A 16,077-nucleotide genomic window follows, 5' to 3' on the forward strand; every position below is an offset into this window, starting at 1 on the left:
GATTGGCCATGTGCTTTGGAAGGAAACTGATTCCATCACCAGAATAGCAATAAGATGGACACCTGATGCAAGCAAGAATGAGGCTGCCCAAAAACAACATAGCGAAGAGCTGTGGAAGTTGAGCTGAAAAACCTGGGGCACAGCTGGGGAACTATTGAAAGACTTGCCAGAAACAGAGAGGAGTGGAGGAGCTTCCTTTGGAGCCATTCCATGCCCATGGGTCCCAATCTGGCTGCCTTGTTGGACAAGAAGCACTTCCATGCTGGGCAAATGATGGTAGCTAATGAGGGAATGTATCAGATTCCAAGGTCAGACTTTGCACGATACATGAATGCTAAGTCCAGAATCTGTGGTTTGGTCTCTTAGTTTTCTATTAAGTCTAATGCAATTGTATCATTTCTCCTCCTGCTGCTACTTCGAAAGATTAGAAAGTGTGAAAATAGAGCACAGGTGGTTTTTCCTCATGATGCAGCCTTCCCACGTAGTGTGAGACCCCCTTCCACCCACACTTATGGGAGAAGACCCAGGGAGAAATGAACTCTCAGAAATGGAAGGCTCCTAGCTTATGGTAGAATGTGACTTCACACAGAGCTCACTGGGTGGAAATGGGAATCAAGAGAAAACTGTCCTATAGGTTTATATTTTGTAATCGTTGAATAAGTTGTTACCAGCAACAATGAAATTAAACATGAAGTTAATTAGTGTAAAGTAAGAGGCAGATTATATGATAACCTGAATTATATTGTAACCCTCAAAGTTTCCTTCTTGTTCTCTCCCTGTCCCCTCCTACTACATTGGAAATAGTGGCTAATCCTGAAATTAAAACCTCGCTCCAAAGGAATTAGAGTGGGGGAATATGTGAGAGAAATAGCATGTACAAGAATAGAGACCCAATATAGACTGTAATTATTTATTTTTCAAATGGAATTTATTTTGATAAGCTTTAAAATAAATCTGTTGAGAGGAAAATTACTTGAGACAAGATGTTGCATCCGAGAGTGCTGAAGGAATTGGCGGCTGTGATTGCAGAGCCACTGGCCATTATCTTTGAAAACTCGTGGCGAACCGGGGAAGTCCCGGATGACTGGAAAAAGGCTAATGTAGTGCCAATCTTTAAAAAAGGGAAGAAGGAAGATCCTGGGAACTACAGGCCAGTCAGCCTCACCTCAGTCCCTGGAAAAATCATGGAGCAGGTCCTCAAAGAATCAATCCTGAAGCACTTGCATGAGAGGAAAGTGATCAGGAACAGCCAGCATGGATTCACCAAGGGAAGGTCATGCCTGACTAATCTAATCGCCTTTTACAATGAGATTACTGGTTCTGTGGATGAAGGGAAAGCAGTGGATGTATTGTTTCTTGACTTTAGCAAAGCTTTTGACACGGTCTCCCACAGTATTCTTGTCAGCAAGTTAAGGAAGTATGGGCTGGATGAATGCACTATAAGGTGGGTAGAAAGCTGGCTAGATTGTCGGGCTCAACGGGTAGTGATCAATGGCTCCATGTCTAGTTGGCAGCCGGTATCAAGTGGAGTGCCCCAAGGGTCGGTCCTGGGGCCGGTTTTATTCAATATCTTCATAAATGATCTGGAGGATGGTGTGGATTGCACTCTCAGCAAATTTGCGGATGATACTAAACTGGGAGGAGTGGTAGATACGCTGGAGGGGAGGGATAGGATACAGAAGGACCTAGACCAATTGGAAGATTGGGCCAAAAGGAATCTGATGAGGTTCAATAAGGATAAGTGCAGGGTCCTGCACTTAGGACGGAAGAACCCAATGCACAGCTACAGACTAGGGACCGAATGGCTAGGCAGCAGTTCTGCGGAAAAGGACCTAGGGGTGACAGTGGACGAGAAGCTGGATATGAGTCAGCAGTGTGCCCTTGTTGCCAAGAAGGCCAATGGCATTTTGGGATGTATAAGTAGGGGCATAGCGAGCAGATCGAGGGACGTGATCGTTCCCCTCTATTCGACATTGGTGAGGCCTCATCTGGAGTACTGTGTCCAGTTTTGGGCCCCACACTTCAAGAAGGATGTGGATAAATTGGAGAGAGTCCAGCGAAGGGCAACAAAAATGATTAGGGGACTGGAACACATGAGTTATGAGGAGAGGCTGAGGGAGCTGGGATTGTTTAGCCTGCAGAAGAGAAGAATGAGGGGGGATTTGATAGCTGCTTTCAACTACCTGAAAGGGGGTTCCAAAGAGGATGGCTCTAGACTGTTCTCAATGGTAGCAGATGACAGAACGAGGAGTAATAGTCTCAAGTTGCAGTGGGGGAGGTTTAGATTGGATATTAGGAAAAACTTTTTCACTAAGAGGGTGGTGAAACACTGGAATGCGTTACCTAGGGAGGTGGTAGAATCTCCTTCCTTAGAGGTTTTTAAGGTCAGGCTTGACAAAGCCCTGGCTGGGATGATTTAACTGGGAATTGGTCCTGCTTTGAGCAGGGGGTTGGACTAGATGACCTTCAGGGGTCCCTTCCAACCCTGATATTCTATGATTCTATGATTCTATGTATAACTTTTTACTCCATTGATATAATAGCCACAGAGTTCCCCAGGTCTCCGGTTTGAAAACAAAGATGTCCCATTGGGCAGATGTCAGAATTTAAAATGGTGATGGATGCATGATGATAGCTTTTTGTGGTTGGTTGGTTTGGTTTGTTTTTTTAATTTTGTTTTTGTTCTGTTTTTGCAACCAGTTATTTTTATGGGTGCTGAGGAGGCCAGCTGTTAGAGCACAGCTGTTTATCCCTCAGGCCTGGCTCTGGAAACCTCCCCAGAACGGGTCTTGTGTTTCTTTCATGTTTGATATAGTTGGGTTCGCATGTGCACACTTCATGCGGTTCACAACAATGGATACTTGGAGAAACCTGCTGGGTGAAGCAGGCCTTTTCCAAACTGACATTGGCCCAAAGCCTGCCTCACCTCAGCTGGATTGGGACACGTCTGTATTGAAGGAGGGATTCACACCTGATTTGCCCAGAGACCTCGGGGGAAGTGTGCTAAGGTGGGATAAGCTGGAATCGACAATTCTAAAGTTTAAAGGTAAGGGTGGAAGTTCATCACCTTTCAGCTCATTCCCTCTGAAGCATCTGGCACTGGTCACTGTCAGGCAGCACACTGGGCTAGATGGACCATTGGTCTGACACAGCATAGCCAGTCTTACATTCTTATATTATGTAAGCCACCAAAGAGAGACTAGGATCCCAGGACTGATCCCTTCTGAGGAATGAAGCATGTCGACAGGCTTTCACTAATCTCCCTGTACCTGAAAAAGCCTGCTAGCCCAAAGTGCTGGACTATCTATGTCATAATTGGTATGACTAGAGGTGGCTAGGGTAGCCCACACTGAAAATCCCACCATTAGGGCAGGATGCAAAAGGAGAGCAGATTCTCCCAGAACTGGCAGTTAAAACTGTACTTAGATTCACCAACCAGTTACAAACTGATCCCCCACACTGGCTATCAAGAAGCTTAAAGAAAAAAAAAAAGAAAACCACTCCCTTTATTGCACTCCAGTTTTCTGGCTCCCAATCAGCACCTAGGTCCAGTAGAGTGAGAAGTTATTTAAAAACTCTGCTCACTATACAAAATGTTCTTCTGATTCCCAAAGGGCCAATCACATTACCAGCTCAGTACCCAAAATACCGTGCTGCTAGCCAATCCTTTAGTATCTAAAATTAAAGGTTTATTAGAAAAGGAAAAGGAGTTTTTAATTGGTCAAAGCAGTCAAATTCATACATATCACTTCAGAATCCATATATCAAGTTCTTAGCAGCATTGGTGAGTTTGCTGGCTTGTAGAGTCCTTCTGGAACACATCCACAGCTTGGATGGGTTTTTCAGTCCTTTGTTCAGAGCTTCAGGCTGTAGATAAGTTGCTCCAGAGGTAAGAAGCAGGATTGAGACAAAATGGAGAAGACATAGCTGCCTTTTATACCCTTTGCCATGTGGCTTGTACATTGTGTGTCCCACACGTAAGCTCACAGTACATGGGCAAGGAAAAGCACTTGGAGTCCCTTGTCCACAGATATGGCCCTACATGTCCTGCTGCCTCATAGGTGTAACCCTGCCTTCTCTCAATGGGCTCTTTGTCTTTGATGGGCCATTCAGCAGGCTAGTTAGTGCTGATGCCCATCTATCGGGGTTGTCACCCAGAAACAGCAGAAGTTTGATATACAGATATGCCACACATATTTATAACTCACAATACAAAGATGATACATACATATGTGAGGGAAAATTAACAGGACATAAAACTCAGGTCAAGGCCCTGACTTTGGTCAAACTTGCCTGCAGGCCGTAAACTGTTTCTTGACTTTAGCAAAGCTTTTGACACGGTCTCCCATAGTATTCTTGTCAGCAAGTTAAGGAAGTATGGGCTGGATGAATGCACTATAAGGTGGGTAGAAAGGTGATTAGGGGTCTGGAACACATGAGTTATGAGGAGAGGCTGAGGGAGCTGGGATTGTTTAGCCTGCAGAAGAGAAGAATGAGGGGGGATTTGATAGCTGCTTTCAACTACCTGAAAGGGGGTTCCAAAGAGGATGGCTCTAGACTGTTCTCAATGGTAGCAGATGACAGAACGAGGAGTAATGGTCTCAAGTTGCAGTGGGGGAGGTTTAGATTGGATATTAGGAAAAACTTTTTCACTAAGAGGGTGGTGAAACACTGGAATGCGTTACCTAGGGAGGTGGTAGAATCTCCTTCCTTAGAGGTTTTTAAGGTCAGGCTTGACAAAGCCCTGGCTGGGATGATTTAACTGGGAATTGGTCCTGCTTCGAGCAGGGGGTTGGACTAGATGACCTTCTGGGGTCCCTTCCAACCCTGATATTCTATGATTCTATGATTCTATGATTCTATGAACTGAGATCCTGTTTGCTTATGTGGGTTAAGAGGTAGGAGAAGTCACAGTGGAAAGTCCCCAAAATGGAACAATAGTTTTCTGTGCAGAAAGGGCATGAAGGGGCAGGATGGAGAAGTCCCCAGACAGAACAGATTTGCAGTAGTCAAGCTTATGAAATATATAACCGCAACAGTTGTGTTAGAAAGGTCGCAGACTGCAAAAGAACAGACAGTGAATAACAGGAAGGGCCTAGTGGGGGACGCTTGTTGTTGCTTTTGACCAGTGTTAATTTTGCAATGTATTCTAAATAAGGTAATTAATAGGGAAGTATGTGTAATTTGTCTGTGGTTTTGAGCTTTAAAAAGCTGTGTGTGCTTTGCATTGAGGGGCAGCTACTCAGAGCTGTTACCCCCCTGCACTTGTAATCAATAAAGGAGCCTCAGGCTTGTTCTGATCCAAACACAACACGTGGTTAATTTTCCACCACATATATAAACATTATTATCATATTTAGCCAATTATAAGTTTCCCACCAATACTTTACATGGTGTATCTTGTAAGATTCATTGCAAGTTTGGAATATTGGTATCAATGTGATACATAGTAACTCATATTCCATATAGTGGCACACCTGGTTTCTTAACTGCAGCTAAAGGTCCTGCTCCATGTGAACCCAAAGGCTGAGAGCTGCAGAGATCCAACCCCTTGTAATCTTAGAAACTTACTGTTCTTTTTTGTTCCTTTTTTATTAACTTGGAGACCTCCCAGCCTTTCTATTAGATTGGCTCAGTGGGTGAGGAACGGTAGGGTAGTGAGTGTGTGAACACTTCTGAAAGCCACACAGGGACGATGCAAGGAAGAATGGTTCCTCAAATCTTAATAGCCTTCAAACTCTGCCCTATGAACTCACTGAATACATGCTCCTCACCCATGGCAGCTTTCCAAGGAATTGGAAATTGTTCACTGAGAGCTGTTTGAACTTCTCTTCCTAAGTCTCAATAAGGTCCGTGTCTGTGTTGGAGGGCGAGGGCGAGGAGACATATTAGCCACACAATGTTCCCTCTAATTTTTTCCATCCACGTGTGGAATGAATTTTTTTATGTGCAGCACCAATATTGAGGTAATATGAGGATGTGCCCTAACCCTAACCCCTAACCACAACCACCACCCACTGGACAAAAAAATCTATGACAGGTTTCAGAGTAGCAGCCGTGTTAGTCTGTATCCACAAAAGGAAAAGGAGGACTTGTGGCACCTTAGAGACTAACCAATTTATTTGAGCGTAAGCTTTCATGAGCTACAGCTCACTTCATTGGATGCATGCAGTGGAAAATACAGTGGGGAGATTTATATACACAGAGAACATGAAACAAGGGGTGTTACCGTACACACTGTAACGAGAGTGATCAGGTAAGGTGAGCGATTACCAGCAGGAGAGAGAAAGAGAGAAAAAAAGACAAGGAGTGGATGTGTCATTACACAAAGTAAAACTATTTCCCCGTGTTTATTTTTTCCCCTACCGTTCCTCACACGTTCTTGTCAACTGCTGGAAATGGCCCATCTTGATTATCACTACAAAAGGGGTTTTTTTTTCATCTCCTGCTGGTAATAGCTCACCTTAACTGATCACTCTCGTTATAGGTTCTTGGATTTGCCTGGCAGCCAGGAGGAGTGCGTAGCCTAAAGAAAAGGCTCCCAAGAAATGTATTGAACTGCTTCGGGTGGAACTGGATTAGAAGTTGGAGTGCTGGACGCTACTAACATAGAGGTACTGGCAAACAAAGGAAGTTAAGTTCATGAAGTAAATCATAAGCCTTATGAGAATATATGTTTCTTCATTTTATAGCAATTGGGGGATGTGATTTTGAATGTTATGTACCCAAATTTAAATATAGTCAGTTAAAAGTGTCTTACTGTAACACCTGTGCCCCTTGGAATGGATTTAACTGCTTTACAAACGTTGCTTCTACATCCTGATTTAAAGAACCAGCTCGATACTGCAAAACAGGAAGGGCGCAGAGTCATGGTTACCACGCATCATAATGTCAATGAAATTAAACGGGCATTTGTAAGACTTGGCCAAGATTTGTCACACCACTGGTGGGAAGTGTTATTGAGATGGTCCCCCACTGGCGCAGGCATCCTGAATTTGGCCCTGCACCCCATCATAGTAATCTTGGGCTGCCAAATAGTAATGGTTTTTGTTACCAGCCTGATGACATGCTGGACCTGGCATAAAATCCGGCAATTGCAAGTCCCCTGACAGATGAGTCAGTGGTTACTGCCATCAGCACTCGTACCCCTGGGAAAGGAACATATCCTACTTGTCGCCCCTCCTTGAAATGGGAAAGGAGGCTGAAGCAATCGCTTGTCAATTGCTATGCAGGTGTGCTAAGTATGGGATGCCGACAAAAAGATCATTTGCTCAGTCTAGGCTGAGAGCCTTGAGCTTTCGTTGGATCTCAGCTCAGGTGCATCCAGAAAAGGTGTGGCAGGAACCTCGTGTGACAGGTGACCTTTAAGGAGGGGAACTATATGGGGAGATTTTGGCAAACCAGTAAAGTGCCTGAAACCACTACTGCTTAATGCTAAAAGCAGCAAAGTCAGCAGGCCATAAATTGGCCATGCAGCAGCCTCAGCTTAACCAAGGCAGGAGGGGAGGGGGTTTTGGGTGCCAAAGAAAGGGCAGCTTGACCCCACATCCTTCCTGATAAGAATTGTGTTCAAGTTGCTGATACATGCATTTTAGGGGCCTCAAGGCTGAAAACTCTGGGGGGAAAAACACGCCTGGTTAACCAATAATCATAAGGAAACCTCTTGCTTGACCGCTGAAACTGCTTGCTTATAATTGTATTACTAATATATAAATAAGGGGGGGAAAAGTTTGAGGGCTGATCTCTATCTCCCTCTGGATGCATCTTGTGTTCCCCACCAGCAAACAGGCTGCTGCTGGGCCACTCGAGAGCCACACTCGGCTTCAGTAATTATTCAGGGTTGGGGTGTTTTATTAACCTGTTGCGGAAATGTAAGTACTTGAGACTAAGTAAAGTTTAGCGTTAAGTGAAAGCACTCTTGTGTTGTCCTGGTTGTGCTAGCCATCTATCGGTCGGATGGCCGTGTATCCCCTGATTTATTCCCTGATACCATCTCGGACAGAGTAAAAGTTACCAAGAGATTTGGGTTGAAAGAACCCTGGGTAACAGCTTGTGTAAGGGGATTGTTGGCCCCTTACTAAAATTTACTGGGGTTTTTTGGTTGGTTAATTCCCAGTACCAAAAGAAAGGGGAAGGGTCAATGGGAAATCAGGACCCTGAGACTGACAGTCCCCAGGGACAATGGGGAGAGGCCAAAGCTCCAAGTTAGCCTGACTGACAGGGGTCGCCAGGCCAGGCGGTCCCATCCTACTGTGAGCTGGAACTACCTGGGCCAGAGTGGGGCTGAGCTAAGGAGAGAGCAGGAGCCCACGAAGGGCAGGGGAGCAGAGCTGTGCAGGTGTAGTGCAAGAAACTGCTACCTGTAGGAATTTGCTACCTGAAGCAGTTACTCATATGTAAGGGATTGTAAAAAAACGGCTATTGTAAAAAATTGCTGTCTGATGTAATTTGCTACAGGTAGCCGTTACTGATCCCTATGGTTGTTCTTATTTGATGACTTGTCCTAATTTCCTAAAACTTGGCAGTGGTGGGGGGTTGGAAGCATAAAGCCTTCTGCTTCAAACGACCCTGCCTGGTGTACATCTGTATCAACTGCCTCTTAATACAGGAGTGTAAAAAATAGAGTAAGGTTGTTTAAACATCATTTATTTTGCTTCTTCATTTACTGTGCTCACAATGGAGCATCCTGACATTGATACTTCTGCCCAAGTGACCTGTGGGTTGGATTCATTTTAGTGGGACATGGGAAGGATAATTTAAATTCTTAATATCCTGAGGGTTCGCCTTCAATATACTTGTATGCTGGTGTAATTTATCATCATTACAGTTCTATTTTATTTATTACAATAGCACAAGTCACTGTAGCGAGTCTATGCTGACATAACTTGAGTTAACATAGGCTTGTACTGTAGATATGGCCTTCGGTCTATGAAAGGTTTGGGAGAGGTAACAGGAAAAGGATGAGGGGAGACCAAGTTTCATTCAGGTGTTTAGCTCCAGCTTTTGTGGCACCCTAAAAACTCAGGATCAAAGAGACACATAAGAACAAAATATCCTGTATTAATTACAATTTCTTGACTTCAGGGTGTATAACTCAGGTGTTTAGAATTGTTATGGTTTGCAAGCCCTCTTGGGGTTGTAGATGTGTGTTATGTTTTGAAGGCCAAAACTATAAAGGGGTTCAACAAAGAATTAGATCAACTCCTCAAGATAGATGCATCAGCTATGAGCCGATAGAATCAGGGATGCACCCCCATGCTCCGGGTGTCCCTAAACCTCTCGACTGCCAGGACGGTTCACGCAGTGATTGCCTGTTGTGTTCATTCCCTCAGAAGCACCTGCTGCTGGTCCCGGCCCAAGGACACGGTACTGTACTAGATGGAGTATTCGTCTGACACACTGCAGCCGTTCTAACGTTCAGCAAAAGTGAAAACAGATTTTTGCCTTGGAGACGGATGTGACGTGAGAGATATACTGCCTTTATGGGATACGTGTGAATCCAGTTCTACACACAAGCAATGGCCAGCGGAAAAACACTAAGGGCTGGATTGAGAGGCAGTTGCAAAAGGCAATCACCGTTGGTGGATTGAATTAAAAAAAGGTTTTGAGACCAGCCGAGAAACTCAGTCAGGCTGAAGTCAGATGATCCAGCAGAATAAACTTCTGCTCTAAAAAGAAGAAAAAGTTAGAATTAAAAATGCCAAATTAGAAATCTCAGTAAAAACCATCGCAAGTGCAATGCTAGAAACACAGATGCCATTGCTAGAAATAGCAAGTACTTACTGCTGCATATTTTCAAGGAGGACTAGTTGGTAAACTATAAATGAAATAGCAGAATGACATGCATCTGCACAATAACAAAGCTAAATGATGAAGTGATAAGAGTATTTCATAGAATCCCGGGAGCAGAGAAGACAAATTTTGTGAACGGCTATGAGACTTTACGCAGTCGGACACGCTGACAAGGGGTTCTGTGTTTCTGTAAAGTATTTCACTGAAACAAGTCTCCTACAGCATCTCAGTCGGTAACATCAGATCAGACAGAGAGGAGCTGCAGTGATGAGCATTGGGATGCCTGTGCCTTTAAGAACCCAGCCCTGGGAAGCCCACTCTGAGAGGTGCTGTTTGTGGGAGGGGAAATTAAGAAGCCCCTCTGCCTCGACCCTATTTTTGCAAACACTGGGGTCTCAGTCCACCAAGGTAGCTCTTACCCCCTCTGCCCCTGCCTGTACTGGCGTGTTATCCTCTGTTGCCGTCTGGCAGCTCCTTTCCCTCCGATCCCTGATTTTACCCCTCAGCCCCTCTCCTAACCCTGCCTCCAGCTGTTTGACCCCCCCGACCAGTCAATTTCCACCCCTCCTCAGATTCTGGCTACCCCCCCTCCTCTGATTTACCCCCTTTGAACCCCTGTAAATAGCAGTCTGCAGAATCTGATTCCAAGTCAGGGCAGGGTGAAGGGAAGGGACTTCAGCAGATGTTACTGTGCTCAGCGCACCCTCAGTACCAAATTCCTACAGGGGGCAGTTTCTCACACGACACCTGAGGCCACGTGCGGGCAGTGGCTCCATCACTGTCCAGGCCCCGCCCAGGCACGTTCCCCGCCCAGGAGCAGATCCAAAGGGGCTGCGAGACCTGCTGCTCCCGGAGCCTTTGTGCGGAGTCTCTGTCCTGCCCGCCCAGTGCTGGCCCTGGGGTCTCTCTGGCCCCTGGTGCCTGCAGCTCCCGGCCAGGGGCGGCAGAGCCTGGGACTGGGTCCAGCTGGAGAAAGTCCCCACCCCAGATGGGCACAGAAAGTGCTTCAGTGAAAGCCTGTCCCTGGACCAGCCCCACGGGGGCCGCAGGAGCAGCCTGGAGCTCAGCCCGGACTCCCAGCTCACACTGGAGCCAGCGGCACCGGTAGTGTCTCGTACCGTACAGAGCCCCGCCTCCGGGATCTGCCCCACGGCTCTTTTCCTGCCCTCGTTCCTACCAGCCCCCCACTCCCCGGGCCCCTTCCTGGCTCCTTCAAGCCCAACCCAGGCTGCAGCTGCCGCACTTACCAGGCCAGGGACTTTCTGACGTGGGAAGTAGCCCCATCTCTGCTCCTCCTGCCTCTGTGTGTCCCAGAGCTGCTGCAGGGACTGTCCCACAACCAGGCTCTCGCTCCTATTAGCACTCACAGGGGCCAATGCAGCTACGGGAGTGTGAGCGCCCCTAGGAGCAGGGAAGTGACCAAGTCTCCCTGCCAGAGGGCAGGGGGAGGGAGACCCAAAGGGGATAAGGAGAAATAAGTGGGGAAAGAAGTGCCCAGCTCTTTTCTGCTGCATCACCCCTGAGTAGATTGCTCCTGAGCTCTGGAGTTACAGCCCCTGTTGCTTATTGAAAGAAATGACTCAATATCCCGCTTACATGCTTTATTAACATGAACAAATAAATCCAAGAGCACCCATCACTAAGGCTAAATGACTATGGACACCACTCAGCTAAGGGTTAAACAATACAGTGATAAAGTTCAGGTCAAATCAGTAAATCAGTGAGTTAACGAGGATATTGCATTGGAATCAAGCCATCAATTTAATCAAATCATCAGATTAATACAGCAGAAAATCAACCCTTATAAATCCTAAAAGAGCAACCCAAGAAGGCAGGTGTATACTTAGTGATGCCAAAACCCCAATCAGAGATTTTTACCCAGGCAATGCAACCCAGATTTAGCCAGCTGAATATTTCAATACCAAAACTAAATTATTGCTTATATTTAGCCTACAACCTCAAAGCTAATTACAGTTTTCTACTTAGATTTCACTATTGTGTAGCTAATACTTCAACTCGCCCTCTCGCCTCAGAGAGCGCTGAAGGGTAACTGCTATTGTGTGTTCACACTGTCAGCTACCTGCGCAATAGCGTGTTCACACTTGTGGCACTTGCAGAGGTGTTCAGAGCGATGCACTCTGGGCAGCTATTGCACTGAGCATCGCTTCCTTTTCTGCCGCTAAGAGTTGTGGGAAGGCAGAGGGGGTAGCGGGGCATCCTGGGTCCTGTCCCAATGCCCCATGATGCATTGCTTCGCATCACAGTAATCCCTGTGCTTCCATCTGCATTTGGTACCATCTTTCAACGGTTTGTGTACTGCACACCCTGCCTCTTTCAGGCTGCAGGAATGGATCCCGCACTGTTGACCAAGATGATGCTCACTCTCACTAACACGTCACGAGTGGCAGTAGTGTTATTCCTTAAACTACAAAGGCAAGAGGAGTTCGACATTGATCTCTCTACTCAAATAGCTACACATGAGATTGCTTGCGGCATTCATGGAGGTACTGACCACAGTGGAACGCCGCTTTTCAGCTCGGCAAACAAGCACTTAGTGGTGGGATGATGAGCAGTGGGTGCAGAGCTTTTGGATGAGGAAAGCCACCTTCATGGGACTGTGTGATGAGCTCACCCCAGCTCTGGAGCACAAGTACAAGAGAACGAGAGCTGCCCTGTCATTGGAGAAGAGCATGGCAGTTGTACACTGGAAGCTGGCTACTCCAGACTGCGAGCAGTCGCTAACCAGTTTGGCGTGGGAAAGTCGACCACTGGACACGTGTTGATGGAAGTGTGCAGGGCCATTAATTGCATCATGCTCTGAAAGACACTGACCCTGGGCAACATGCATGACATTGTGGATGTCTTTGCACAAATGGGCTTCCCTAACTGCGGAGGGGCGATAGATGGCACGCATATTCCAATTCTGGCACCAGACCACCTAGCCACCGAGTACATTGTTAGGAAGGGGCATTTCTCTATGGTTCTCCAGGTGCTTGTGGATCACCGTGGGCATTTCACAGAATCATAGATTTTCAGGGTTGGAAGGGACCTTTGGAGGTCATCTAGTCCAACCCCCTGCTCAAAGCAGGACCAACCCCAACTAAATCATCCCAGCCAGGGCTTTGTCAAGCCGGGCCTTAAAAACTTCTAAAGAAGGAGATTCCACCACCTCCCTAGGTAACGCATTCCAGTGTTTCACCACCCTCCCACTGAAAAAGTTTTTCCTAATATTCAACCTAAACCTCCCCCACGGCAACTTGAGACCATTACTCCTTGTTCTGTCATCTGCTACCACTGAGAACAGTCTAGATCCATCCTCTTTGGAACCCCCTTTCAGATAGTTGAAGGCAGCTATCAAATCCCCCCTCATTCTTCTCTTCCGCAGACTAAACAATCCCAGTTCCCTCAGCCTCTCCTCATAACTCATGTGTTCCAGTCCCCTAATCCTTTTTGTTGCCCTCCGCTGGACTCTTTCCAATTTTTCCACATCCTTCTTGTAGTGTGGGGCCCAAAACTGGATACAGTGCTCCAGATGAGGCCTCACCAATGTTGAATAGAGGGGAATGATCACGTCCCTCGATCTGCTGGCAATGCCCCTACTTATACATCCCAAAATGCCATTGGCCTTCTTGGTAACAAGGGCACACTGTAGACTCATATCCAGCTTCTCGTCCACTGTAACCCCTAGGTCCTTTTCTGCCGCACTGCTGCCGAGCCATTCGGTCCCTAGTCTGTAGCGGTGGATTGGATTCTTCCGTCCTAAGTGCAGGACTCTGTACTTGTCCTTGTTGAACCTCATCAGATTTCTTTTGGCCCAATCCTCTAATTTGTCTAGGGCCCTCTGTATCCTATCCCTACCCTCCAGCGTATCTACCTCTCCTCCCAGTTTAGTGTCATCTGCAAACATGCTGAGGGTGCAGTCCATGCCATCCTCCAGATCATTAAGGATCCTCCAGACATTAAGTAAGGCTGGTCAAGAAAGGTGCATGCATCTTTTGGAACACTGGCCTGTTCAGGAAGCTGCAAGAAGGGACTTTCTTCCGGTATCAGAAGATCACTGTAGGGGAAGTCGAAATTGCCGTTGTGATCCTGAGAAACCCCACCTACCCCTTAATGCTGTGGCTTATGAAGCCATACATGGGACACCTTGACAACAGCAAGGAATTGTTCAACAGGCTGAGCAAGTGCAGAATGACTGGTGAGTGTGCTTTCGGCTGTTTAAAGGCCCTCTGGTGCTGCCTATACGGGAGGCAGGACCTGGCCGATGACAATATTCCTATGCTTATAGCCACATGCTGTACGCACCATAATATTTGTGAAGGGAAGGGTAAAAGCTTCACTCAGGGCTGGACCGCTGAGGCTCAGTGCCTGGAGGCTGAATTTGAACAGCCAGAGACCAGGGCTATTAGAGGGGCACAACATGGGCCCAAAAGAATCAGGGATGGCTTGAGGCAGCAATTTGAAGCTGAAAGCCACTAACATTTGTTGCTATGCACGGGAGTGCAATGCTAGGAGGTGACTGTGATTGGTGCAGACGATGCACTATGAAGGCTTAAGAAAATTGCGCGTTGCTTTTCAGGGCTCTGTTTCCTTTTAATTAATGGAATAAAGGTTGCTTTCAAAGCACAACTATTCTTTTATTAAAAAACAACAACCGGAGGAGAGAGACAAACAACCAACAACAAAAATCAGGACTGTGAGGAGTGGGGGAAGGGAGGGTCCCATGAGGAAGAGGGGTCCTGGGACCGTTAAAGATTTGTGTATGTCCAGGTATCATATGCAACCTTATCCTTTGAAGTACAGTGCAGTGGGCACTGTACTTCAGCAGGAATAAACTGCAGAGGGACGGGTGTTGAGTGCATGGGGTACTGGGCACCCGCAGGGCTGGACTGTCATAGGGAAGGAGTGGAATGCAGCGGGTACAGATTGTAGCCAGGAGGTTGATAAGAGTGTGTTGGCATAGTCGGGGCGTAGGGGTGGGTCGCGCATGGGAAAGAGTTTTGCCACAGTGGCTGCAGGGGAGGACAGGAGCAGAGCTGCTCAGTTTTCAGTGCTAGTAGCACTTGGAGAGTGTCCGCTTGACACTCCATAAAGATTAAGAGCTGCTCCATGGCTTCATTCTGGCGCACCCCATTCTCCTTTCGGTCCCTTTTCTTGCTGTTCAGCCACTCCTTCAACTCTTGTTTTTCGGCTGCGGAGTGCATCATGACGTCATGCAGAAAGTTCTCTTTAGTTCTTCAGGGCTGCTTTCTAAATCGGTGTAGCTGTTCAGCTGGTGATAAGAAGGAGGCTGGGCTCCCAGGATCTTGTCTGTGAAGCCAAAATGCAACATTTTACAGAAGCACTATTGTTTGCAACACACAGATGACTGATTCAGTGATTTAAAAACACAGCCACTAGTCACATACTTATCACTAACTGGCTGACCCCAAGCAAGCACACACGAGCCACAAGATCCCCAAAATGGCTCAGTCCACTCTCAACTGGCACACAAGTCACAGAAGTATTCACAGTAGGCTTCATAGTGGAGATGAGGTCACAACTGAGTATCGCGTCCAACTCTTTGTAATACCAGCAGCTCATGAGTGCATCACTGGAGTGGTGGTTTGCCTCCTGCTCTTGTGGTAGGCATTTCACAGCTCCTTCACTTTGGCCTGCAGTGTGCCCCGGTCATGGTCTCTTTCTCTGATGCATTGTGAAATCTGTCCATAGGTATCATAATTCCTATGGCTGGAGCGCAGCTGGGACTGGACAGCCTCCTCTCCCCAAATGCCGATGAGGTTCAGCCTGGGGACAGCCTGGGGCGTGGAGCAGGCCTGGTCACCTGGAAAGATGTGCTGAGACCACTGCATGCGTCACCAAGCAAACGGAAGGGGACTTTCAAATTTCCCAAGGAATTTCAGGGGTGGGGTTCTCAGTTGGTCATTTGATAGCGGTGCAGTAGAGTTCAAACCAATGACCAGAGAGGCAAGAACAGGGATTGTGGGACCCCTCCCAGAGGCCAATAGCAGCGCTGTAGCCCTGGTGCAGAAAGCTCTACGCCTCTCGTCGGGGTGGCTTTTTTACAGTGCTGCAACTGCGCAGTTTCTGTGCACTAAGTGGCTTGGCGGTGTGTACACCTCAGAAGTTACAACACAGAAAGCTCCTTTCCTGTGCAGAAACTAGCCAGTGTATACAAGGCCATAGATGGCTTACATAAGAATGCAAGACTGGTCATACTGGGTCAGACCAATGGTCCATCTAGACAAGTGTGCAGCCTAAGAGTGAATAGTGCCAGATGCTTCA

The 16,077-nt window shown here is 47.0% G+C and overlaps 1 protein-coding gene across 2 annotated transcripts in view; it reads right to left on the bottom strand.

Annotated features, from left to right (window-relative positions):
* Window positions 1–11,378: 11,378 nt before the first annotated feature.
* The window catches only part of LOC140904194 (uncharacterized), a 99,372-nt gene continuing 94,673 nt past the window's right edge, over window positions 11,379–16,077 (bottom strand). For both annotated transcript variants that reach the window (XR_012156450.1, XR_012156449.1), the window contains one exon: window positions 11,379–15,102. The gene's annotated coding sequence lies outside the window, so the exon portion shown is untranslated. The remainder of the gene's footprint in view (window positions 15,103–16,077) is intronic.

Source organism: Lepidochelys kempii, chromosome 28 (assembly GCF_965140265.1).
Source record: "Lepidochelys kempii isolate rLepKem1 chromosome 28, rLepKem1.hap2, whole genome shotgun sequence".
Lineage (NCBI taxonomy): Eukaryota > Metazoa > Chordata > Testudines > Cheloniidae > Lepidochelys > Lepidochelys kempii.